This window comes from Triticum aestivum, chromosome 3B, assembly GCF_018294505.1.
Source record: "Triticum aestivum cultivar Chinese Spring chromosome 3B, IWGSC CS RefSeq v2.1, whole genome shotgun sequence".
Classification (NCBI taxonomy): domain Eukaryota; kingdom Viridiplantae; phylum Streptophyta; class Magnoliopsida; order Poales; family Poaceae; genus Triticum; species Triticum aestivum.
The window spans coordinates 143,522,195-143,533,569 of record NC_057801.1 but is presented as its reverse complement, the minus strand read 5'-3'; the positions used below and the strand labels follow the sequence as shown (position 1 = coordinate 143,533,569).

Sequence of the window (11,375 nt, the reverse complement as noted above, 5' to 3'; positions counted from 1 at the left end):
CTCCGTCCGGAAACACTTGTCCTAGAGATGGATGTATCTAGACTTATTTTAGTTATAGACACATCCAATTTATCCATTCTTAGAACAAATATTTCCCGCCAGCCGGAGAGGGAATACCTAATCTAAATGGCTTCCTGTGGATCCCATTGCCTTCCTCATGTCCAGCAGACACTTGCGGGGTCGACGAAGGTCCTCGGAAGAGATGAAGCAGCAAAGAAACCACCTGAATGCGCAGTCGTCGCCTCGGCGGTGGCCTTCATGGGACCCAAGTGGCGGCGGCCTCCCGTGTTCTACTTCTTCTCGATGATGGCGGCGGACATGGAGAAGCTGGCCACCGACTCGGCACTCTCCACACACCCGGATTCTATCTCTGCCTGCACGGCGTTGATGCAGGCACGGGATGCACGGCCGCAAGCACGGGAGGCGCGCCCACAGACACGGGAGGCACGGCCACCGCAGATACTAGCGGCATGGTAAGACGCGGTAGCGATGATGCCCGTATCGGCGTGCTTGTCGTCGTGCCGGCGTGGAGCAACTCACCACTCCTCATCGAGCTGAGCTGGAGCGGCGAGTTGCTGAACCACGCGTCGGATTGGGGCGGCAACTGGCTCCGTCAGGCCAAGCGAGGTTGATGAAGCACCGAGCGGCCTCCCCGTATCCGCAGGGCTCGGCGGGCCACCCAGCCAGGTAGTATGCCGAAGAACGGCTCCTCGAAAGCCATCGGAAGAGTGGAGAAAATGGGGAAGGATGAGATGGGGGAGCGACGGAGGGGTGCGATTCTTGCCCGCTGTCTGTCTCGCCTCGTTTAAACTAAGGGCGGGCGGGAGGAGCTCGTCCGGTGTTGCGTTTAATTCCGGCCCGCTCTTCAACGTACGTGTGGCCGGACACTACTAGGGAAAAGGATACTAGAAGCGCGGGTAAAATGGCTACTAGTAGCGCGGGTACACGCGCTACTAGTATCACGCTACAGCTAAAAGTTAGTAGTAGCGTGGGTCGAACCCGCGCTACTACTAACTTTGTTAGTAGCAGCGAGGGTTCAATCCGCGCTACTACTATTATGAACCGCGCTACTACTAATGAAATAGTAGTAGCGTGTCTATAATCCCAACACTACTAGTATCCTAAATACTAGTAGCGCGCCATTTTATCCCCACGCCACTCCTAACTTATTAGGAATTAAAAAAATCAACCAAATTCATTCTATCACACAGTTGTCGTGTCTTCTCCAGTTCCTCATTGTAGCAGCAACTCATGTATAATTTCATTCTATCGGACAGTTACATAAGCAACTACGTTTCTTCTTGTAGCAGCAACTCATGTATAATTCCATTATATCGCAGAGTTACATAAGCAACTACCTATGTAAGTTGTTAGGGCCCGATCCGAAAATTGGACCAGTCGTCAATGTGCGGCGCCTGCGCCTGCCCGGCCTGATCTCGCGGCCTGCAGCGGCGACGAAACACATTGGATAGCCTCGAAGAGCCACACCTGACTGACGGCAGCCGCTGCCTTGAGTTGTGACGTGGTCACGTCCCTCGTTCTGGCCCTCAGCTCAAACTGGACTGGTCGATGTCGTCCTTGTGCCTCGCCACCAGCGGACGGAGGTAGAGAATGAGCAGCAGCTTCGCTTCTCTGTACATCGGCTGCCACGACACCGTCCAGTCCATGAACCTCTCGACGACCGTCATCGTCGCTACCAGAACCCTGCAGCATTACAAACAAAGGTTCAGAAACTTCAGATTCTTCAGAAGAATGGCACGAAAAAAATGCGGTACATATAGATGCCACTGTCCAACATTTTTATCCAGAGATTCTTATTTAAGCCGTAATGCACAATTGAAGCTATAAGCTATTTTCTAGTAGTGAAAAGTGCAGAGAATAGTTATATAAGAACGCATATAGATTTGAAAAGTGCATAGAAAAACATAAAGCCGAAAAGAAACACAGAATCAGGCAAATCAAGCAACCACACAATCAGGTTAACTTCTATTTACTCACAAATCAAATGACATCAAAATCAACATACTGGCATTGGTCCTCGACACAATGGGTGCGAAAGAGGCTGACTGAGATCATAAAAAATAATATAAGAAGGACCAAGACACTCATATTTCAGTCCAGACATATACGAGGACATATCATAAGGCACATACAAAGTAGCAATGAATAGATAAGACATGCTGGATCGGTTTTCCTCAGTTAAATATAGTTAACTGTTATGGAAGCAGTCATAGTGTATATTTTACACTAAAGAAATCATTTCTTTCGGCTTGAAACAGAGACACCAAAAAAGGAGGAAGTATCAGGCACACACTTACCTTGTCAGAAGTCAGATACTTAGCATGCAGGCAATCTGAACAATTTCCTTATCAATGCCAAGTTCCTGCGCACCAAACTGGTTGCATGGGAAAGCAAAGATCTCAAAACCGTGAAGTGCCGGCTCCAGTGGGTCCTCCTCCGCGAAGCTCTCCGCCTGGTCCACCAAAGGGTGACCAGATTATTATCCACAATCTGCTGATCACTGCACTTGAGTCCAGTAGTCCACTATATGTATATATACTGCTTGTAGCTGAGTTTGTATGTAGCCAATCACTAGCCATGCTACTTACTTGTTGAGGTCATCAAAACCTCAGTAAAAACCAATGCTGGCCTAATTCATAGACTCACAACATAACCATCAGGAGTCCACGACATAATATCCCATTTTATGGTGATGTTCCCGTTCAGATCTAGCGAATCGTACGCCTCTGCGAGAACAAGAACGAAGTAAGAAGGTTAATTGGCACGCCAGATGCACAACAAACACATACTTGTTCCAATCTGCAGGATGTATCCTACAAATTAGGTTCTTTTACCAGCACAATAGACGCAGTTGACTGAGACGTTCTAGCTAACTAACTAACTGTAATTCATTTCAGTTGTGAACAGATCGGCGCGAGGATGTTTCAACTTATTAATTCGCTTAAGAATCAGCTTGAAGCTCAAGATAGTAGCAGGAACTATCTACTCTATAGTGCGGCTTAAGTTCTTTCAATCTAGCAGCACAGCAAACACACTTGACTGAGATGTTTTCACTAACTACAGTACTGTATTTTGCTTCAGTTGTAACAGAGCAGATCAGAGCTTCAGTTCTGTCCAGATTTGACAGTTTGGTTTTTAACTGAACCAAAAGTTCAGTTTACAGCTAGAGTCACCCCACGATCCAGATTTTCTCTAAAAGGCAACCAACATCTCGCAATATTGCTCATGAATGGGCTATCATCCCTAACTAATTTGGTTAAACTACATTAATCTACATGCGGAAAAATAGGAAGAGAGTTAACTCCCATCTACAGGTCTGAAGTTTATGTAGATGAATTTCAGAAAAGCATCTTCAATACTTGCTTTAGTGTCCATGATATTTTTTTGTAAAAAATACTGAAACTCTATGTCCCGTACAAACAGGAGTGCCTACTAATTTCCCTGCTATAGTCAAAACATAGTTCCATGACCATATCCAGGACTGATTTTGTCATATCAAACCAATGTGCTCTCTCATTCTGTTTTTGATTAGTAGTATCGTATCCATCTATCCATTGGAAGCATATATTGGCAAAGGGATTATTGTTCCCTTGATAATCTGATCTATGCATCGTGCTTTCTTGTTTTTCTTAAAAAAAGGCAGTAGGCTTCGTGAGTACCATTGGGAAGGAAATTGCTACATGGGTACTCTAAGAAGCTCTTGGGAAGGAAATTGCTACATGGGTACTCTAAGCAGCTCTTGATCCATAGAAAACATCTCTTTCTCTCTCTCCCTGTACCAACAGTGTTAAAATTAGATTTGCTTCTTGTTTTGTCTGTAATTGACTAGACTTCAGCTTTGTATTCTTTTACTGACCTATTGCTTATTTTCAGATGTATGGTGTCGTGGACAATGATGCACGTCCTTGTGTGATACTTCCTGTAATTGAAACTGACTTTTACTTCTGAATTAAAATATTAAGGTTGTGTAATGCAAATCAAATTAGTGTGTTTTTCACTAACTGTATTCTAACTGTTTAATCACTTTGGCATCAACTGACCCTATATTCAGTGTTAAAAGGCTGGATGACTCCCGTTGTGCTGGCATCATTGTACAAAGATATCTTTTATGTGATTCAATCCAACATTCTATCATATTTTTCTCAGTACAGCCGATGAACACACTAAAAATGGCAGCGAGCTGAGCCCGTGGATGTGCCTGCTTACCAGGTCATAGGTGGCCGGCTCGACGTGGCCGGGGGACCCCTCCGCAGCCGTAGCAGCAGGCGACGCCGGAGGGCGTCTTCTTCGCCAGGGTGACCAGATCGAAGCCGGCCTGCACAAATCCAAGGAATCAGATCAGATCAGATGTGGGGAGGAAGGAAAGCAGATGGAGGAAGAGGAACAATGCAAGGGGAGGGGAGGGGAGGGGAGGGGGCCTGACCTGACCTGACCTGCGGCTAGGGTTTCGGGAGAGCTACAGCGGCGCTCGCTCCCTCCTCTGGCGCTGCTTGGGCGCGGAAAACGGCGTCAAGGGTTTCGGGAGAGCTGCAGAGGCGCTCCATGGCGGCTTCCAGGGAGAGGCGAGCTCCCTGCTCTGCCGCTGCTTGGTCTCCTCTAGCGCGCGCGGGGGCGCCCGCCGCGGCCGCGGCCATGAGCTGCCACCCCAGGTACACATCGCCTCGCGTCGTCGCCGCGGGGCCGACCCCGTCCGCCAGAGGAGACGACGAGGGGGGCGGGGCGCTGGGGGAGGCGACACGCGCAGGTGGAGAGGGAGAGGGAGGTGGTGGCGGTAGCGGACGGGTGGTGCTTGGTGGGGACGGCGGGCGGACGGAGGAGAGGAGGTGGAAGGGAGGCCGACGGCGAGTGCGTTGGGAGAGGAGAGGAGGTTGGGGATCTGGATCGGGCTGCGTGTTTTTTTTCTGAGATAGACGGGGGGTGGTGTGGGACGGTTGGTGGGAAGGGATCGGGCCGGGGTGGACACGTGTAGTAGTAGCGTGGGGTCTTACCTGCGCTACTACTACTTACTTAGTAATAGCGCCGGTTTTATACCCCTCGCTACTACTATGGCATATCCCGGGGGCATTGTTGGACACCATTTAGTAGCAGCGCGGGTTTATACCCCTCGTTACTACTATCAACTTAGTAGTAGCGCGGTTTTTATACCCCTCGCTACTACTAATTAGCAGTAGCGCCCATTTTTAAACCGCGCTACTGATAAACTTCTGTGTATAAGGTTTTTCCTAGTAGTGGGAGTAGGTTTCTCGGCTTGCATGCGGGTTTAACGGAGGGGTTTGATGGAGGCGATCAGGCATGTTCAGCCGGGCGTGCAGCGGGCGGTGCAGTACTATTCGATTTGACAGCAGGTGGTGCAGTTCCCGATACGGCTTTAATGCAGACGAGGGAGGGGTAGCGGTTCTCGAAATGTTGAACGGCCAATGATGCATCCTCCTTCAATTAGCATCGTGCATGCATGAGGGAAGTAATGGGCGGAGGACCGGGAAAAGAGGCTGCACGATGTGAATGCAATGCAGTTTGCACTCATATAAAGGAGCCCCTCCATTCCAATTCATCTACCACATCGTACGCACCTAAGAATTTGCTTAAGCACCTACACTAAGCGCCGAAGTTCTCATTCCAGACCCATGGCGGCGATACGTGTGAGCGGCAAGCAGCTGTGCCAGATGGTCCACGACGTCGGCCTGCGACATGGCGCCGAGGATCATCTCAGATGATGTTCGCGACCGACTAGTGGATGGCCGCCATTGATGCCAACTATGACTCTCAGTTGGACCAGATGATCGTTTCCACCACCAAAAAGTTCACCGTTCTCAAGAAGCTCGGGGACGACATCGCCTGCCACCCTTATCGGCCTCCATGGCCGGAACCTCATTCAAGCACTAGTGGCCCTGCGACTGCCCGCTGACACCACGAACAATGTCCACCTGGAGGTCGCGCTCGCCACGAGGCGCCTCGCCCTGCAAGAATTCATCGACCGACACATCCGCATGTACGAGCAAATCGTGTACATAGGTATCTACAAGGCCATTAAGGATGCTACGACGTTGGCCTTCCTCAACCGGCTAGAAGCCTTGGATGCCTTTGCTGAGAAGCACCTTGGCCTCGCCATAAAAGCCACCGCTCCTTAGCCGCCGGTCGGTGGCCCGGCGCACTAAGTTGAGGAGGAGGAGGTCGTACATTGATGGATGCATCTTTCTTCTTGCCTCTTGTAACCACCACTGCAATCGCATTATCGTGGCCATAATTGTTCTTGTGCTATTGCATTCTCATTCCAGTCAAGACCGACCTGTGCGATCGCTTTGCTTAATTATATGCATCACTATAACTAGTACTCCATCCATCAATTTATAAGTTGTGCTTACCTTTTCCATCAACATCGTGCAATGCACGAGCATCTTGCTAGAAACACTAGAACATGTCGGACCGCATGTGACCAAACCGACAATGCGCCAACCTAGCTACTACGTACCCTGTTTATCTAGCGGAAATAGCCCCGCCCTAGCGTTTCCAATCGTTATTTCTATCTATCGATCGTGCCAAGGAGCAGAACCAAATGTTACAATTTATACATTTTTCTCTACTCCTACTCCTATAAAAGACTCAGTTGGTGATGATGGTGTGTCTGCCATCCATCGTTTCTGACCATTAGATCTGCATCTAACGGCTGTGAGGTAAGTTGTGGCATTTTTGCAACAATAGCCCACTTCTCTGCTCCAATTTGTAGAAAACCCCTTATTATCTTGAAAGCAACCACATCCCTCCCTCGCCTCATCAAAACAGCCTAAGAAATATACTTTGAGTGAAAAGTAATATATTAGGAGTATATCAAAACAAGAGTGATTTCTTGCAAATTTGTGAACAAGTACTACTATTCTACTACTTTGGATCCGTCGCAATGCACGGGCACGTTGCCAGTAAAAGGAAAAGGCCTGCCGCATTCGCGTCCCACCCCCACACGCTCGGGAATCGGGAGTACTCCATGGCCCCTCTGGTGTGCCACATAGCTAGGGAAGGCATGTTGCCTAGCATTTTCACTTTCATGTGGGACCACCATTGAGCAAACCGACTATTCGCAAACTGCACCCTGCCCGCCGCCGGGTTGGAAAACAGAAACGAGGGGAAGATCTAGCTGAGCACGGAAGCCAAGAAATTTGGTGTCTGATGGGGCTCGTTGATAGTGTTATTTATTCATAAATAGCAAGATGCCCATGCGTTGCACGGAAAATTAAGATGCATTTGTATGAGTAGTTTATGTTGTGGGAGAAAAGGATGAACAAGAGAAGGCCTTATTTGCAAATGTGGAGAGGGGTGTGGGCATCTTTTTGCAGAATTGCCGTAGTTTCTTTCCTATTCGCCAGATATAAATTGGACGGCCTATATTGCAGGATGGCAGGCACACCATCATCACCAACTCTGTTTTTTATAAGAGTACAAATATAGATATAGATATAGATATAGATATAGAGAGTAGAGATTTGGTTACCAAATCTCATGCGTGCTATGCACATGTAGCGTACTAGTTGGTTACCAAATCTCATGCGAGTTTGGCACGAGCTCGTACTGCGGGAGCACCACAAGGCCTGCCGCAGGTGTTACATTTCCCTCTCGGGGCCCACGAGACTGAGCTTCAGTGGCTTAGTGCACTAGCCTATGAGTCAATGACATGCGGACCTTAAATGCGGCTGGCCCACATGTCATTCTCATGGTGGTGGCGTGGTTCGCGACTCACTTGTTCGAGATGAACCGGCCGGTGGTGGCGTGGCCGTGGCGAGGGTGCCACAGCTGGGCGTCGAGGCGTTACGAGGCGTAGATGGCCACACCGGCGGGGACTACCTGTAGTACAGAAGTACTCCGGTTGAGGATTGATTCCCGGGACGAAATGTGTCACAGCCGCTGGATGAAAATTTGATGGTGCGGGAGTATGGATTGGAGCAGGCAAACCGCGTCCAATCGGGTGTGGCTGTGGTAGATAGTTGATGGTCACCGCAGTTCAGCTGGCCCGCATCTCATGCACACAAAGGCAGAGGAGTGGTGGCGCCGAGAGGGATGAGGTACACGTCGGTGGATGTTGTGCCGTGGGTTGGAGCGGCATCGTGGGAATCGTGTGTGGGTGTGGCAGTGGTAGAAACAAGAAACGTGATGGTCGTCGTGGTTCAACTTCCATGGACAAGCTGTCATGTCTGCTGACACATGCATTGCATACCGGTCACTGCAACGAGCAGTAGTAGAGAAATCTTGTTCCAAAGATACCATTTTTCCGATAAAATTCTCGAGATATCATTAATTTTTACACATGGGATTACTCCTGCAAGGGTCAATCACAACAGGTGTTTTGTAAAAAAATGCATCTTGATGTTCCCTGGAATGCACGGGCATCTTGCTAGTTATAGAAGAAGCCCACACGGGCATCTTGCCGCAGGGTCTGCCACCAACCCAAACTCAGTTTTTTCGAGACGATTAGGTGTACCGGATGCCGTGCCATGCTACAAAATGTTAAAAAAAACAGCTCCAACATTTTGAGTGAAGCATGATTTACTTTTACTGATATATGTATATCAAAACTAGAGTGTTTATATTTCAAGCCCATGAACAAGTATTATTCTACTACTTTGGATCCATTGCAACGCACGGGCCAGCACATTGGTAGTAGTAGTCTCTATCTCTATCTCTACTGCACTCTTATAAAGAAATAGAGTTGTTGATGATAGCGTGTCTGCCATCCTGCAGTATAGGTCGTCTGATTTATATCTGACGGATAGGAAGGAAACTATGGCAATTTTGCAAAAAAAAAAACCACACCCCTCTTATACTAGCAAGATGCCCGTGCGTTGCACGGAACATCAAGATCTTGAGGGATAAAAGGATGAACGAAGGAAGGCCTTATCTGCAAATGTGGAGAGGAGTGCGGGTAAATTGTCATAGTTTCCTTCCTATCCGTTAGATATAGATCGGACGGCCCATATTGCAGGATGGCAGGCACACCATCATCACGAACTTTGCTTTTTTATAGTTCGTCCGATTTATATCTGATGGATAGGAAGAAAATTGTGGCAATTTTGCAAAAAGAAACCTACACCCCTCTCAACATTTGCAAATAAGGCCTTCCCTTGTTCATCATTTTCTCTCACAAGATAAACTACTCGTACAAATGCATCTTGATGTTCCATGCCATGCACGAGGATGTTTCCTTGGGGGTCTCTCCAGCGCGGTGTAGCCATAGTTGCAAGTTGACGCCCCTTGAGATGCCGACATTGAGGGGAACTCGGGTTTTGTCCGATGAGCAGGTAAGATGAGTTTGATCACATAGTAAATGCATTCTAAAGACTACTTCTGTGTCCATTTCCTCATTCTCCCCTCCCCACTGTTTCACAGGTTAGGCTCGGTGCGAGTGGAGATTGGCTTGCATATGTACGGGAGGGTAACAACATCAATTTGCACAACAATTACAACGGTGACACCATTCTCGTAAAACCTTTGTCCAACATTGGGATCAGCCATGCAACGGGCCACCGCCTAAATTGGTATGATGGAACCACGGTGAGATTGAAGAAGATAGCACGAACCGTGCACATGGCGGTCAAAGCTAGACGATGCTGTTGTTGGGGAACATAGCAGAAATTCAAAATTTTCCTACGTGTCACCAAGATCTATCTATGGAGAAACTAGCAACGAGGGGAAGGAGAGTGCATCTACATACCCTTGTAGATCGCTAAGCGGAAGCGTTCAAGAGAACGGGGTTGAAGGAGTCGTACTCGTCGTGATCCAAATCACCGGAGATCCTAGTGCCGAATGGACGGCACCTCCGCGTTCAACACACGTACAGCCCGGTGACGTCTCCCACGCCTTGATCCAGCAAGGAGAGAGGGAGAGGTTGAGGAAGACTCCGTCCAGCAGCAGCACAATGGCATGGTGGTGATGGAGGAGTGTGGTAATCCAGCAGGGCTTCGCCAAGCACCGCGGGAGAGGAGAAGGGGGAGAGGTAGGGCTGCGCCTTGAGGGAGAGGTTCTCGTGTCCCTGGCAGCCCCAAAACCCCCACTATTTATAGGAGGAGGGGAGGGGGCTGCGCCCCCTCTAGGGTTCCCTCCCCAGGGGTGGCGGCAGCCCCTAGATCCCATCTAGGTGGCGGCCAGAAGGGGAAAGAGGGGAGGCGCACCTGGGGTGGGCCTTAGGGCCCATCTGCCCTAGGGTTTGCCCCCCTCCCACACTTCCCTGCGCCTTGGGCCTTGTGGGGGGCGCACCAGCCCACCTGGGGCTGGTACCCTCCCACACTTGGCCCATGCAGCCCTCCGGGGATGGTGGCCCCACTTGGTGGACCACCGGGACCCTTCCGGTGGTCCCGGTACGTTACCGATAAAACCCGAAACTTTTCCGGTGACCAAGACAGGACTTCCCATATATAAATCTTTACCTCCGGACCATTCCGGAACTTCTCGTGACGTCCGGGATCTCATCCGGGACTCCGAACAACATTCGGTAACCACATACAAACTTCCTTTATAACCCTAGCATCATCGAACCTTAAGTGTGTAGACCCTACGGGTTCGGGAGACATGTAGACATGACCGAGACGTTCTCCGGCCAATAACCAACAGCGGGATCTGGATACCCATGTTGGCTCCCACATGTTCCACGATGATCTCATCGGATGAACCATGATGTCAAGGACTCAATCGATCCCGTATACAATTCCCTTTGTCTAGCGGTATTGTACTTGCCCGAGATTCGATCGTCGGTATACCGATACCTTGTTCAATCTCGTTACCGGCAAGTCTCTTTACTCGTTCCGTAACACATCATCCCGTGATCAACCCCTTGGTCACATTGTGCACATTATGATGATGTCCTACCGAGTGGGCCCAGAGATACCTCTCCGTTTACACGGAGTGACAAATCCCAGTCTCGATTCGTGCCAACCCAACAGACACTTTCGGAGATACCTGTAGTGCACCTTTAAAGCCACCCAGTTACGTTGTGACGTTTGGTACACCCAAAGCATTCCTATGGTATCCGGGAGTTGCACAATCTCATGGTCTAAGGAAATGATACTTGACATTAGAAAAGCTTTAGCATACGACCTACGATCTTTGTGCTAGGCTTAGGATTGGGTCTTGTCCATCACATCATTCTCCTAATGATGTGATCCCGTTATCAACGACATCCAATGTCCATGGTCAGGAAACCGTAACCATCTATTGATCAACGAGCTAATCAACTAGAGGCTTGCTAGGGACATGGTGTTGTCTATGTACCCACACATGTATCTGAGTTTCCTATCAATACAATTATAGCATGGATAATAAACGATTATCATGAACAAGGAAATATAATAATAACTAATTTATTATTGCCTCTA

At 48.9% G+C, this 11,375-nt stretch overlaps 1 long non-coding RNA gene across 4 annotated transcripts; it reads right to left on the bottom strand.

The window, feature by feature from the left end:
• Window positions 1-1,224: 1,224 nt before the first annotated feature.
• On the bottom strand, window positions 1,225-4,921 carry LOC123065051 (uncharacterized). Of its 4 annotated transcripts, none has more exons than XR_006430887.1 (5): window positions 4,445-4,921; window positions 4,228-4,336; window positions 2,610-2,747; window positions 2,319-2,514; window positions 1,225-1,704 (listed from the first exon to the last, which is right to left on the bottom strand). It is a non-coding gene; the product is annotated as an uncharacterized lncRNA (long non-coding RNA). The 4 variants fall into 4 exon arrangements; XR_006430885.1 differs by having other exon boundaries at window positions 2,319-2,511; XR_006430886.1 differs by having other exon boundaries at window positions 2,319-2,473.
• Between the last annotated feature and the right edge of the window lie 6,454 nt (window positions 4,922-11,375).